The 15,656-nt window shown below is 42.2% G+C and overlaps 1 protein-coding gene across 2 annotated transcripts in view; it reads left to right on the top strand.

Moving 5' to 3' along the window:
- LOC115792045 (microtubule-associated protein tau) overlaps positions 1 to 15,656 on the top strand; it is an 82,711-nt gene that overhangs the window by 27,756 nt on the left and 39,299 nt on the right. For both annotated transcript variants that reach the window (XM_030746411.1, XM_030746419.1), the window contains exon 2: positions 3,753 to 3,824. The gene's annotated coding sequence lies outside the window, so the exon portion shown is untranslated. The remainder of the gene's footprint in view (positions 1 to 3,752; positions 3,825 to 15,656) is intronic.

Here is a 15,656-nt window from a genome sequence, read left to right as displayed (position 1 = left end):
CCTGCTATTTGAACGAACTCGTCCTAGGGCATTTCACCCAGTTACACCAAATTGGATCAAGTTGATCTACACAAGTAGCCCATCAAATATTGTGGAAATCTTTACAAAATATTAAACGGCCTTGTCACACCAGGCCATTAAATTTGGCCTTTGTTTTTCTCCCTCACCACCAAAATTGTTTGTGCACTTGTTCGCACATGCTTTGTCTGATCAGGCTGAAAATTTAATCACTCATGTACACACCCAGGCTGAATCCATAACTACAGATTCAAGACTGTAGGCGCAATAGCGCCCCCTACAGAAGCAAATGAAAATTTGTATGACCGTCCACAGAATTAGTTTTGCTCTGAAATACATGAAATATCTTTCACCATTCCTTACAAAATCCTCATCTATTTGATAAGCCTCCTGCCCTGAACACATTGATATGCATAAAGTCCATAAACGTTAGAGCGCCCCCTACTGGCAGCTTTAAATATCATAATATACCATGTTTTTTAGCTAGCCCCTGAGTTACATTTTATCTACAGCTCTGAAATTTTGCACACTCATGTAACATCCTAAGACATACAAAAAAGTCTCTTGGAGCCATACTCCAAACCCTACAGGAAGTCCAGCATCTTCAATTGAAAGTGTCAATTTTTGCCATTTTCAGGCCTGCTATTTGAATGAACTCCTCCTAGGGCATTTCACGCAGTGAGACCAAATTGGCTCCACATCATCTAGACAAACAGCCCATCAAAAAAGTCAATCAGACCCATGCCCTATTTTGCATGCTGGAGCCGTGACCACACCCCCAAATATTCCATTGCGTCTATGCCGAGAGCAAAAGATACCTTTTCCTATAAAAGAATTCAACTTTCTAGAGACCCATCACGATCACAAAACCTCCGAGTGCGGCACGGGTCGACGAGCGCCACAGGTCGACGCGCGCGGAGTGCGAGGGCCCGATATCACCGCTTGCGGTTTTAATTTAGAGATGTATTTCTTGTCATAAATACACACTCTTATTTGAATTTGTTTTTGTTGTCATCAAATTTAGCAAATTTAGGAAAAAACATCTGACTCTTTAGCATTTTAAAGCTCTTTTACATTGAGTGGATGGTTGCTAGCTTGTCTACTATTAGGAGGAAGCGTACAGTGGCTTCTCACTAGAGTCAAATTGATCTAAGGTTGATGCTGACTTTTAAGGAGAGAAAAATTTAGCTGTTGATATATTAAGCCCCAGTAACACAGACCTAGAGACCGGTTGGCAACCATGTGGAACCCACCGGTCACAAGGAAAAAATGTGTATTAACTGACTGGCTGGCAACTAGTTGCTGGAGGTTACTGGCAGTCGCTAAAGTCCCATTCACGCAGGCCTAGAGACCGGAAAGTGAACCCCTGGCAACCACGAATTCCAGATTGGTGAGTAGTTCCAGGAGGTTCCTGGCAGTCGCTAGCATTGGCTAGCATGAAGAGGGATGCAGTCCAGTGCGGTGCTGCCTAAAAACCTTCTTGCAATGGGTTTGATCTCTGGCAGGTTTCCATGGTTGCCAGTAGTTAGCATGGAGGCTTGCCTGCAGACTTGCAAACTACTCATTAAGCAATAGTGAAACTGTGAAGAGTGTGATGCTAACCTGAAACAGAGACCTTCAGTGTAAAAGTGGCGCCTTTTGAAATGCGTTGGTTGCAGCCATAAGTTACAACTTTTACTTTGAAGGCAAACATTTGCTGTTTCCAGTTTGTGTCACACTTTCTCAAGTTTCACTACAGCTCAGAGAGTAAAGGGTCAGTCTTTGCAGATAAGTTGGTGTCTTCCATTGAAACTAAGGGCGCTTACGGCAATCTACTAGCAACCAAAGCAATGACAAGAAAGTTTTGGTACAGCACCATCTTTATAAACCATTTCATCCAATGACGTCCAGCAGCCTCCAGATACCGCTTGCCAACAGGTCAGGGAATAGACATCTTTCCCTAGCAACTAGAGATTGCCAGGAGCTTGCCAACCAGTCTCTGGGCCTGTGAGGCTGTCTTAGCAGATATTCCTAATGCGTATCAAGTATATCAGAGTTATATTAAAAAGGGGAAACGATTGGTTCATTTTGATATGTGTTGCTAAAGAGTTAATAAACTAGTCAGAAATGTCATTTATTGGACAGCTATATTATGATACTAATAGGTCTGTGATCAGCCAGTATAGACTGATAATATTAGGCATACCCTATATTGGTTGGGCTTGATAAAACAGTGAAGTTGTTGGATGAGCAATCAAAATAATGAGCTGTTCTACTCCAGAGAGTTAAGGGGGACCGATCAGCTGAGTCACCTCTTTCACATTTAGGTAGTTAAGAGTAGTGATTATGGGCTGACCAATGAATCATGTTTTAAATGATTTAATTTCTTTGCTTAGTGGGCAATGTTTGTGTGTAGCTTATCTGTTTAAGCAGAAAGACAACAGAACTGGATCGGTAGTATGCTGACTTTCACAAGTCACTTCATAATGGCAACATTAAACAATGCAATCCCTGATTTTCCTTATAACCGAATCTGCTAATGTTATGGTATGCCATCCCCTCTTAAATCACTGCATTTTCCGCTTTGTTTTTGCCCATTTTAGTGATAAAAGAAATCACTGAGCATGATATTTTGTGCTAAAATGGCTATAATTTTGAATGCGTGCTATGGTCAGTGTGGAGAGGACCAACAATATCTGCAACTAAAACTGAACCCATCCTTTGTTTTCATTATATTCACACATTCATCCAGTTATTCAAATTTGCACACACTCATTCTTTCAGCCACTCCAGTGCTCAGCTCATAATTCCTGCATTTATTAACATCTTTGACATCTCTAGTAGAGCAGGTGATGGATAGCTAGACTGGGACCATTGTGAGTCTCTGCACTATAAATGTATTTCATTTCATGTGGTTTGAGGTTGCAGCAGTGAGGGGAGAATTAAGCTTGGTGAAACCCGGCTGTGTGCTTCTGCTCTGCTGGTCTGGCCTCTGCAGTCCCCCCCCCCCCCCCCCCCCCGGTTCCCTCTCTCTGCCTTTGTTTCAGTGCTGCTGCTGCTGCACTTGGCCATGCCTGCAAATGAGCACCAGGACAGAGCAATTATTCAGCACGGGGGCAAACCCTGCACCCCTCCTTTATACACATATATACACACACATACGCACACACACATACTGTCATGTTTAAATGTTTCATGCATTTCTAATGTGTATGAGTGAGATAACCAGGGGAGAGAATGAAACGCACTTCTAGAAATTTCTTGGATAGAGATGGTCTTTTATGTTGGAACTCAATTCCCTCTGGGGTTGATGAGCTTCATATCCCTTTCAAACATGAATTAATGTGGCCCTCACGTGCACGCACACACACACACACACACACACACACACACACGGTTCTTGAGTACATCCCTCCCATGCCCACCCTTCCCTGTTCTCCACCCAGCCCCAATGAAATGCAGACACTGGCTTGGCTGCAGCCCTGTCTGTGTAAGTGTATGTGTTTGTGTGCTGGTGAAGGGTGAGATCAATGTGAGGCAGCATGCCGGTCCCTTTTGTATGTGTGTGTGTGTGTGTGTGTGTGTGAGAGGATGAGAGGGAGTGCGTAAACTGCAGCAGCGTGCTCGCCGGCTCCGCTTGCTGACAAAAAGGCATCTCTCTGTCGGCGTGGCGCTGCCCCTCTGACTCCTGTTCGCTCCTTTTTCTGTCTCTCATCTTTTTTCCTCCTGTCTTTCTTTTTCCCCTCTCTCTGCAGAAGCCGCTGCCTCGCCCCCTCCCCCCTTGTGTCCTCTTTGCAGACAAAAAGCTGGAATAACTGCCCCACCAGGTAAGACGCTGTGTATTATATTATGTATTCCCTTTCAGGTGCAAGCATATTGCTGGAGAAATCTCTGAAGAATCATTTGAAGCCTTCATCTTTTGTTTTTTTTTAGCTGGAAAAATAAAATGCATGCTTAGTATTAAATAGGCAGGAAAAAAAGGGAAATTAAAAGTCTCCGAAGGCAAAGTAGCTGCTTTCTTTCTTCTTCTTCTCTTCTGATTGTGCTTATGATCTCTAATCAGCATCTCCCTGGGTATCTTCTCTCTTTTGTTTGCACAGATTGAAGATATTTGCTGCTGACATATTGAAAGGACAGAGTGAATAAAGTGATGTGGTGATAAGCCAGGGGCTGTTGTTTCTCTGGTTTGGTGACCTTTAGTCTTTATGCCGTTCTCTGTCTAGACACTGCTGATTATTCAGCCACCACGGTTCGCTCAGGGTGAGCTGCTGCTGCTGCTCTGCCTGTGTGCGTGTAAACCAAGATACTAAAAGCTTGATCTTGTGATTTTTATAGCAATTTTTTACTTGGAAATAATGCAGATTGTGTTATACTTAGAGGCTGTGGCTGTGATGGCATGTGGCCGTTGGCTGTTAGCGACTCATAGCCAGCAGATTGTTGGTGGTTTCTCAGCAGGAGCGACACCAAGCCGAGCGAGACCGCAGGACACATTACGCTGCCTGTCAGCGCCGGCTGAGCTGGCTGTCACAAGTTTGCTGATGGCTCGGTCGACTTTTGGAGCAGGTGGCGATGGAGCGATAAGACTCCAGCCCTCTTTGCCCCTTTTTCTCCCACCGTGTCTTTTCTTTTTCTCTCTTTTATCCTTCCCGCTGTTTATTCCTCCGCCTGCATGCTCCTGCTTTTATCTGTTTTGATCTGTCGTGTCTCTCCCTCTCATTCTGCCCCCTCTTTTCTCTTAAGTTTTTTTTTCCCTTGTCTTTCCTTCCTGTCACCCCCAGTGTTTGAACTAAAAGTGTCTTGGAAAGGGTGAAATGGTCCCAGTTTTATTCTTCTAGCCCCGTCCAAGGGGACAATAAACCTTTGTACCATTTTGATATTCATTATGTAGTCAGATGAACTCCTTATTAACTTAATCTTACTATAATCTTACTACAATATACTAAATCTCTGTCTGTGTGTTTGTTTCTTTGTCCATGGACTTGTCTTAAATAATAAAGAGCAGAGCAACCAAACTTAGCACACCTTTGCATCTTAGGTCCTTGAAGGTTTTTATCTATATCAGATATTATGATGTCCTCATGTTGCCTAGCAACAACCTGTTGCTTTTAAGCATTTATGCATCTATAACACCTTATTAAAGCATCCTATTGTTTTAAATTTACAACAGTAGCATTTGTATCCACAAAAGCTGAATTATGCATGATACACTATGATGCTGTCGCATTGCCTGGCACCTAGCATTGGGCTAAAATGAGCTGTTTATCAAGGTTATAACAACATCTGCTACCCCTATTTTTTTTTGTTGTTTTTTATCTTTCTCTGTCTGATTAAGTATTTCATTTTGCCAACAGCACCAACAGGCTAGACAATACTGTAGCATGGGCATGCAGTGGCATGTACTGTTATATATAATAACCCTTTTCCTCCCTTATTTTTTATGAGGGCAGTTGGCCACAGTCAGGTTGCAGCATAGATGTAGTCTCAGTGAATCACCCATTGATTTGTGGATTTGTATTTTAAAGCATTGGTTTTAGCATTGTGGCTGTCATTGACTTTTTTTCTTTTGCTTTTTCATTTTGAGGCAGATGTGACCATATTGGGATGACAGGGTGAAGTGCTAAATAGCATTCAAACACTCTATGAATGCATTACACACAGAGAAACATGCTAATTGTTGCCAAGGTACTGATACAATACTAGAGTTATACTCATGTTAAAAAAAAAAAAAATAAAACTGGAGTTCAAAGTGCAATACCTGCACAGCGAGCTATGGTTACAAGGTGCTTTACACCTTCATATAACGCTCTTATGGACTCTTATGCTCTTTAAACTTAATAAACTGGGAGAGTCGGCAAGTATTGCCTGCATGGCTCAGGCTGATTGATAAAGGACAACAGTTCCAGTATACATATGTTTTGGTCTCAGGCCATGAAGGCCTTTAAAATAAGGTTAAATTAAAAAAAAAATTCTAAAGTAAATGGGCAGCCCATGTAATTCTTGTCAATTTAATTCAGTTTTATTTATATAGTACCAATTCACAATAACAGTCACATCAAGGTGCTTTACATTGTGAGGTACAGACCCTACAAAATTAGAACCAACCCCCAATAATCACATGACCCCTGCGCGTGAGCAGCATTTGGTGACAGTGGGAAGGAAAAACTCCCTTTTTAACAGGAAGAAACTTCCGGTAGAACCAGGCACAAATGAATACAGGCCAAGTGCTATATTCATGAGTATAACTGATGTACCTTTTAGCAATTTGGAATCAATTAAAAGGCACCACAAACGTGGCTGAGAGGTCCATATTTGTCCATGCATGCATGTCTTTGGACTGTGGGGGGAAGCTGGAGTACCTGGAGAGAACCCATGCGGACACAGGGAGGACATGCCAAAAAAATAAAAAAATTTAAAAATGAGCTCCAGACTGGATTTGAACCCAGGGCCTTCTTGCAGTGGGGCAACAGTGCTAACTACTACACCACCTCCTTTATTTTCTGCTGTCTTATTCCTTTTTCTCAGCCAACGTTTTGCTTGTATCCCTGCATTCTAGACGTCACCGCGATGTCTGTCATATCAACAGTGACATGACGCCCCCTCGCTCCCCTCCCTGCACCCCCTTTTCTCTCTGCCTATGTCTGTCTCCGTCTGCTTGGATGGTTGCTGGGCAGCTCTCAGGCGAGCTGTCTGTTTTGTGGGACCAACTTGGGATGACACGCCATGGCACAGGAGGGGAGGATGAGCGGGCGAGCGCACCCTCTTTCTGTCCTTGTTCTTGGGGTCACAGCTTGTCCCCAAATCATCCAGCACCTCCTCTCTCTCTTTTTTTTCCCTCCCTTTTCCTGCATCCCTTTTCTAGTCCTGCCAAGCTCATGCCTTCAGAGCAGGGCGCAGCGGGCAGTTAACCAACTGCTGCCATACTTGAAGGGCAAAGCGAGTGGGAGAGAGGAAGATTGTTTCGGAGTCAGCAGCGCCCCACTTCTCACTGCTGTTAGTCAGCTTGGCATTTGAATCGTAACGGAGATAAATGTAGGCGTCACAATGAAGCCAAGTGTGGAAAAGAAAGGCATTGTTTCCCCTTCACGACATCTTAAACTGCCAGAAAGATATCCAAAAAATGCCTAAACTGTAGATGTTCCAATCCCGGATGTGTAGGGTACTGAGCTTGGTTATTTAAAAATACAAACTGCAACTTTTTTCCAGCTTCCTAATTAGGTTCTTCTTTATTAGGAGGGAAACAAATTCTGCACCAGGATTTTATTCAGCATGCAAATCAGTACGCTGATTATCCAGCTGGCACATGAGATGTTGTAGTCACCCAGTGTTTGCACAAGTATTTCTCAACATCTGCCTCTGAGGCTGCAGTGTTGTTATACCTCTGTGTCAGAGATTAATGCGTGCTGTAGATGATTTGAAGAGGCAAAGTGTTGGAGAAAGGCACACAGGAGTCCTTCGACTTTGACAGAAGCCCTGAAGTGACTGATGACAAGTGATACTTGATGGGTATGAAGCTTGGATGCCAAAGCTCTAAGATGAGGTGAGCCACAGAGACAGCAGTGAAGCTGGTGAACAGGCTGGTAGCGTATTTCAGGAATGGATGATGATGCTGCATAGTGGAAAAACACCCAGGGGAGGCAGAGGAGATGAGGTAGCATCCCGTCAGCTAGTCAGTTAGTCAGTCTGTCAGTTTCCTGTCTTTGGGTGTTGGGTGAACAGTTTAAAGAAAACAAAACTTGATGTATTTGCAAAATTCATCTCAGTCCGCATGGAGTTAAAGGTTAAAAATAATATGTGCAACATGTGAGGTTAAAGTCACAAGAGGTACTATTTTTAACCAGTTTTAGTTGAAGTTTTAGAGCAATCAAACCGACCGTAAGTATTATCCCTCACAGCAACCAGCTCTGACAATTTAAGCTTATTCTGGACGTGATTACAATTGTGTGTGTGTGTGTGTGTGTGCGTGTGTGTGCGTGTGCGTGTGTGTGTGTGTGTGTGTGTGTGTGTGTGTGTGTGTGTGTGTGTGTGTGTGTGTGTGTGTGTACATGATATTTTCTGACCATTTGAATTATTTGAGCACTTGAAATCTCACGGCGATGCTATAGTCTGCTCTCAGACTTCACACTGACATAAGTTGAGTTGAACACTTTGTAATACAGTAATTTTTAGTTATAATTTTCAGTTTTTTAGTTTCAATTAATTTTTTTGCTCATTTATTGGATAATTTCAGTGTTTTATCATTTCAGCATACAGTACTGTGCAAAAATAATTTTTCCTAGATTTAGGTAGAAAAATGGGAAATAGGTGCAGTGATGGTTTATGTGTCTTGCCCAAGGACACAACGCGGCGCAGGGACAGGGGCTTGAACCTGCAGCCTTCCGGCTGCAGGGCCCAATGCGCCACTGCCACTAAACTTGAACTTGAAAATTGTTGAACTTCTCCTGACCTCCTCTGTATATATTGATGACCAGAAATTTCAAATTTTGATCCATCACACCTGTTGCGACTGATTTCAATCCAGTTCTTGTGTAATGTGGCATACCTCAGCCTTTCCTCCCTGTTTCCCTTCCTTAAGAACGGCTTCTTGACTGAGACCATTTCTGATGAGGCTTCAGTGAACAGTAGATGGATCAGCTGAAGGTCCAGAGGCATCTCTCAGGTCTTCTCTCAGGATTTCTTAAGGACATGACTTTCAGATACTGTTTATCTGCTATAGATGGCTTATTAGGCCTGACACTTATTCCTCAAATTTAAGGACACACTGCACACCATGCTGAGATATGCCAAGTTTTCAGCTAACAGCTCTTTGTGAATCACCTTGTTGGTACAAAAATACTATTTGTGTCTGTCACACTGTGTTACCTTTGATGTTTTTTATAGATTCAACTAAAGAAATTGGAACAAATGACATGTTTTTGTGACTCTGCCTCAAAGCAAAATAGAAAGAAATGAGGGGTGGCTCAAGACTTTTACACAGTACTGTAAATAAGTATTTGTCATGGGCAAAATGTAATGTTCTGTATATATTTTTTCACACCTAGTTTTACGTTCTAATTTAGTTAATTCAGATTTTGCTAACTGTAATAACCATGTAATAAGCAGAACTTTTACATTGAAGTAACATCATATTTGTGTCACAGCGGTTCTTATCAGTGTCTCGCTCACTTCTCAGCTGCATATTTCCATCAAGTAAACTTTTAAAAGCTTGCAAGGATTAACCAAAAAATGTCCACTTAACAACTGCAGTCTTCCTTCAAAATATATTTCACCCTCTTTGCATTCCTGAGGGTGAAAGTGCTCCACAGTAATAAAATCACAGCCTCTGGGCACCATTTCAGGCCGGCCTGTGCTAACACGTTGATTGATGAATATGCCTGTAATGCTCTGAAGCCGCTAAAAACCTACATGTACACATATATACTGTGTATGTATATAGACCAGTTCAGCCACCTGTCTTCACTGTTAAGTGCAGCTGTCGTCTTGGAGGCACAAAGACCGGCACCTGGTCCTTCCTGCTTTACAGAGTAGAAAGTGCTGCAAGCCCATAATTTAAGCTTTGGGGTTATGTGAAAGGCGGAGAGCATAACGCATATGAATCATGTGTGTTTATGATCTTCTTTGCTATATTTCAAGACCAAGTAAAAGAACCAATCCATTATATAGCCTACGTTACTGTGCAGTTACTTGTTGTACTCACTCTAAACATGGCCTACATGAGAAATTTGCTGCCTTCTTTTTCATGCTAAGAGCATGCTACTGCAGCGAGTAGATCTAATAATCAAAGCCACATTTCCCATTGCTTCCTTTCATAAACAGGATATTACTTTTCTCTAGGGGTCCTGACTCGGGGATCGGACTTAATGGATGTATTTAAAGAGCTGGATTGCACGATCCAAGCTAATGTCCCAGTTTTTCCAATGTAAGTTGCCCACCAGGATCTTTTTTTTTTTTAGGCCCACTGAGTCCTCCTCTGGCTGACTCCTGCGCACACTGTGTAGTGATACCTCCCTGTGTGACTTTTTAAGATTTCAAATTATGACAAAGAGTGATTTCCATGGATTTTACAGGTCTGCACTTTTCTAATGGTTTCCTGAAAATAAGTATGTAGTTTAGCTACAGGGAAAGTAGAGAGAAAACGGAGTTTTGGCCGTGTTGCAACTGTAGATTTCCAGAAGTGTTTCATTAAAAATCTGTTTAAAATATTTTGGTATTTTTAGAAACTCTTAAGACAGATGATTCAGTCAGAAGCTGTCAAAAGTAGATTTCCTTCTGCAATTTTTATTTAGCAGCTTGGCTCTGCGCAGGAAGCAACACAAACACCCTCAGTACAAAACAGAGCAGGCGTCAGTGACGTAAGACAGGACATTGAGACTGAGACAGCGTAAAAGCGTGAACTGGGGTGGAAGTGGGTTGCAGAGCGGGTTGCAGATGCAACACAACTGTAGGGAAGTTTAAGCAAATTCATAAAAGGGTGTGAGATGAGCTTTCAGCAGATGTGGACTGGCAATGAGTTGATCTGTCAATCTCAACTGAGCTTAACTTCATGGACTATTTGAAGTAAGTTTGTGCTTCACTCTTACATTGCAGCTTACCTGCTATGGATTGAAAGTTCCAATAGGTTACACTAGCAGCTAAGTTTGGCTGTCAAACAAACTTATTTTGAGGAAAAGAACCAAAAACTACCCACTTTTGACTGGGAGGCTGGAGCTTAAATGTCATCTTAGGCCTCTAAGTTTTTGCGCTCTCTCACTGTTTCATTTTTTTCCCCCTCTCCCCCAAGAACTACTTGGGTTATGCTGGGAAAAGCTCAAAGTGTGGGTAAAAATAAAGCGTGTTGCACCTTTAAATATGTTGTAGAAAGCTCCATTCTCTATGCGTTCAGCTGTATCACAAGCGCTGGGGGGTCACTTGCGCAGATGGCGGCTGTGGATCAGGAGGTAGATGTGATTGGAAGGTTGGTGGCTCAGTCCCCAGCTCCCGCATTGCACATATCGAGGTGTGGTTGGGCACAATACTGAACCCCCAAATTTGCCCCCGACTGTATTATTTTATGGGTCAATGTGGCTTATGGTAAAAAACACTTTGAGTGCTTAATTAGAGTAGAAGAGCACTATGTAAGACAGGCTCAAAATGAAATGGGAATTCCAAGATCCCCAGGATAAATAATAAAATTTCCGATTAGATGAGATTGAGTATATGAAAAACAAAAACCTTTTTGAGTTATAGTACGTCTTATGACCCACAAATTTAACTGTGACACCACTCCACTACTCTACAATTAGAGCCAAACAAATGTCATAGTGGAGTCTTTTCACAGCTCATAACTAAGAGTCATGTGAAACTTGTAATGAGGCTTTGGTCCAGTGGTCATAAGCTAAAACACAGTTTGCAGAAGGGGGGAACCCTGATCTAGAAGATAGATACCATCTGCTGCTATTTGCTTTATTGCCTGTCATCGCACATGTTTCTTTTCTCTCTGTGCTACTGATAAAGTTAAAAAAAAAGAGACATACACTACTGTGCAACAGTCTTGAGTTGCCCTTGATTTCTTTATATGTTACAAGGAAAATTGGAAATGGGTAGAGCGATTTGTTGAAAGATGCAAACATACATGGTATAGCACATAAGGCAGAAGCAGAGTTTGCACAATTCTCACGAGCTTGAAAGTCAATATTTTGTATGACCACCTTTATTCCTCAACACAGCCTGAAATCTCTTGGGCAGTACCAAGAAAATCTGCCTCCTTGAATGCAAAACTTTAAAAAAAATGAGGAGTGACTCAATACTTTTGCACAGTACTGTATAAGCCATCATTCCATTCCCGAACTGGTGCAATAGTCATTAGTTGTTGCACAGGCCTCGTGATGTTCTCCTCTTGTCTAGAATGCTTAACGTGGCCTCCACAGGCCTCTCTGGTGCCCGTACAGCGTGCCGAGGTTTAGAAAACAGTCGCCATCCTCTCTCTTCTCACCTGTGTGATTGCACTGATTGCAAGTCTCCTGCACAGTAAAGGAGCTCAGGACTACACGGAGAGTCGTGATTGGAAGCGGTGAAATGAATCACAGAGGCAATTACATGCCAGCGATGAAAAGATAATGAAATGTCGTGAGCGCTTAATACCATATGTGAGCTGGTTATCAGCACCCAAATGATGTGGAAGAACAGTAAAGAAGTGCAAAGTGTAATCTCAAGAGTTTGCAATACTTATGGGGATGAAACATTCCCTATAAATGCTGTTTTCCTAAGTTTTATCTTGAAATTTTTCTTTGTGGAGTATCTGAACACATCACAGAGTGAGCATCTCTCACCTTGAACTCCTGTAGTGGCTTTGATGTATTAAACATGCACGTGTTTGTGTGTGGCCTGAGGGAGTGGGATTGAACGGGTTTGTGTGCATGTGCGTGCAGGGAGAAGCAGGCTGTCTGTGTGAATTATAGATGAGGAAATGGGGGCGATGGCCAATTTAAAACGGGAGGAAGCGCAGACCTCGGAGGAGAGGCTCTGCCAAATTATCTGTCTGGACCACCAGGTCGAACCAGAACGCACTACAAAGCACAGACGGCAGCTTCAGCACTCACATTGTTACCACAGAGCAGCACATTTCCTGCCACGTGTATGATTTTTATTTCAGGAAAATCTTTGTGTGGTTTTTAAAAATCAAACTTAAGTATCACCCGAAGAACCAAGTGGCACTTTAGTGATTTAAAGTACAGCGGCATTGCTAAGCAACAGAATCATACATTCTTCATTTAGCATTTAGCACCTGCTCAAGGAGGTAGGAGTAGGTTTGGCAGAAGCAACTAAGTCTGCAGGTGGCAACTGCATTCATTATCCTCAGTAACCTTGACATTAAATATAGGCCTGCAGGCGCTTTACGGGTGCTTTGCATACAAACAGTTTGAGATTGTTCTTAAAACTAGAAGGAAAATAATTAGAGGTGGTTTGAGGATATAAATAATCCTTGAAAGTGCTTCTTCCATTATTTTTTTTAACCTACTCAAAGCACCTATACAGATGTGGTGAGATCATCTACTCATCACAGGGCTGACGGTGCAAATATCCCACCTGGTCACATGTTCACATCTGCCAGCGCTGAAGCTACCAAGAAATGTAGTTCCTCTAATGGCCACTAGAGGCTGGCTTCAAAAGCAAGTCAATCCTCATAGACTTCCATGTTAAAATGCCCAACTTTACAGCTGAAATAAACATGTACAACCTGATAGAAAGAATAGTTTTGGGTTTGTTTTTTAATTGGCTTTTTGGCCACAGCAGCTTTCGTTGAAAGTAGAGAGACAGTAAACCGGGGGAAGATACGCGGGCAAGCTGGCAAGAGGCCGGGACTTGAACCCACGCCACCCGCACCACAACGCGGCATATGTATGTGGTTGCCTGCTCAACCACTGAGCCACCTGGGCACCCATAGGTTTGGGTTTTATGCACATATTTTACGGTTTGTGGCTTTTTTTTTGTTTTACAATTAAACTTTTTCAGTTTTGCTAAAACTGAAATTTTGGTCCATCTCTGCTTTGATTGCCAAATGTGACATAGAACTGGAGCTCTGCACCTTGTTTGGTATTTTATTGTACATCAAAGATGTGCTGCTGTGAGATCAGTTCTTGTACTGAATTAGTCTCTTAGTTAAAGCTAAGAAAGAGACTAATAAAATTAAGTTTATGAATGCAGCTAACCAAGCTCGCTAGCTTGTGCTGAGAACTTAATGCTCCACGATCTTGTCCTAATACAGTCACTTCTGAAACAGAACACAGTGGCAGTCAACTAACACCAGTAACACTGAAGGCGCAAAATGCAGAGACCAGAAAGCAATGGTTGGTGCTGCAGTAGCCATATCCATCTTTTATATACAGTGTGTGCAGTAACACCATAAATGCAGTAAATTAATGAGGCAGCAGGAGCGAACCCACCAAAAAAATAAGGCTTCGTAGTAAGAGTTCTCGCAGTGGCCTGCACTTTTGAAACAGAGGGAATTAGAAATAAAAACCAACCTCTAATACAAGTCTACTTCAAAAAGGTTACAATAAATGAAGGCAATATGCTTAATCTCAGGATTTTCACAAGATTTCACATACAATATCAATACATGGTAACTGTGATAATGGTTAACTAGCAAGAAAAGAAAATAAGCTATATGATATAGTAAAAGAGTTCTGTCAGGACCACTTTAGTCATTTTAGGATTCTTATCCCAACTGCATTAATTTATATGTGGCAGCAATGCTTTACTGGACTTCCCCAAGGTGGTCAGAGCATCACTGACAAGATATGTAACAGTGATTATATCAGACATCTGCTCAAATGAAAGCTGGGGTGGGGGGGTTCAAAGCAGCTTGCATTGCTGTGTGCGTGCTGATATGGCTTCATATGAGAATTGCAAAAGAAGAGCCGGCTGAGCCATCAGCGAATGTGGTTTGGTGTCGAGAGGTTGCTAGCCGAGGCCTGCAGAGCTAATGCTGTGCTCATTTTGTTTGAGATGGGGAAAACATCCTGGTTATGGCATCAAAAACAAATATCCAATAACTTAAGTCCAAGGATATGGTCATGGTTTATTGTGAACTTTCTCCCATGGTCCTTAGTGATAATGCCAAATGAGATTTAATCAGTTAATTGCCTTTGAAGAAATGTCAAATTTTACTCTTTCCCTCATAATGGAGAGAGAAGAAGTGCTTTTTCTTTAATGCATGATTTTAAAAGCGTCAGTCTGAAACTGACATTTAGATATTTGAGGCTCTACAGGAGATTTGCCAGACTTAGAAACTGCCAATAATGCAGAGAGCGCTGCTTAATAAAACACAACCAGATAATTATGGAAATATCTTGTCTGTCATTATGTCTTATCTCTTCTCCCGGCTCATTTCAGTGGAGTTCAGCAAGGTTTATCGGGCCTTTTCACACGGCACTGAGATCAGGATTCATTTCCTGTTTGCCTCATTTCTGATGAAGAGGACAAATCTGTGGATTAGGTCACCCTCTGACCTCCTTCGCCGGCTTCCTCCGTCCTTGATTCTCCTCCTTCTCCGCCTCTTCTCGATTTGTCCCCTGTTTGACCCATTTGGCCTCCCCTACTCCAGGGAGGAGCACTCGGGTCAAGTTGGATGTCGAGATGCACAAAAAGTGTCTACTCATTTGTGTTTAACCTTTCCAGGGGCTCATGAGTAATGGCATGTTTGTTCCTCCCTGCAGTTTGTTCCTTTTTTTTAAAAAACCGACGAAGAGGATGCGCTGGTGGGTTGACTGTCACTTTGCATGACGGATAAGATTGTGGAGATGTCAAACTATCAGCGTGGCATCCTGTAAAAGCTTCAATTAATGAGTTTGGTGATAAGATAGGGCATGTTTCAGATCCTTTTTGTTAAAGTCTGTCTGCAGAAATCAGTGGGTGGTTGCTGATTCTGGTGTTTTGCAGAACAAAAAAAAAAAAAGTCATGAAAAAGGCCAAAAATGTTTTTTACTCAGTTAAACAACTCCTGTTGATTGTTTTCATGCTACAGTGAGAACAAGTTCCACTTAATAATGAATTAATCGTGAGTAACGATCAGTCAGAGGAAAAAGATGGATGCATGTTTGAAAATAAAAGAATGATGAATTGTGCTGAGGGACATTTGGGTTTCATAAACAGTCCAGCTGCTGTGTGATAGAAGGGATCAT

Source organism: Archocentrus centrarchus, chromosome 2 (assembly GCF_007364275.1).
Source record: "Archocentrus centrarchus isolate MPI-CPG fArcCen1 chromosome 2, fArcCen1, whole genome shotgun sequence".
NCBI classification, from domain to species: Eukaryota; Metazoa; Chordata; class Actinopteri; order Cichliformes; family Cichlidae; genus Archocentrus; species Archocentrus centrarchus.
This window is presented reverse-complemented; position numbering and strand designations above follow the sequence as displayed.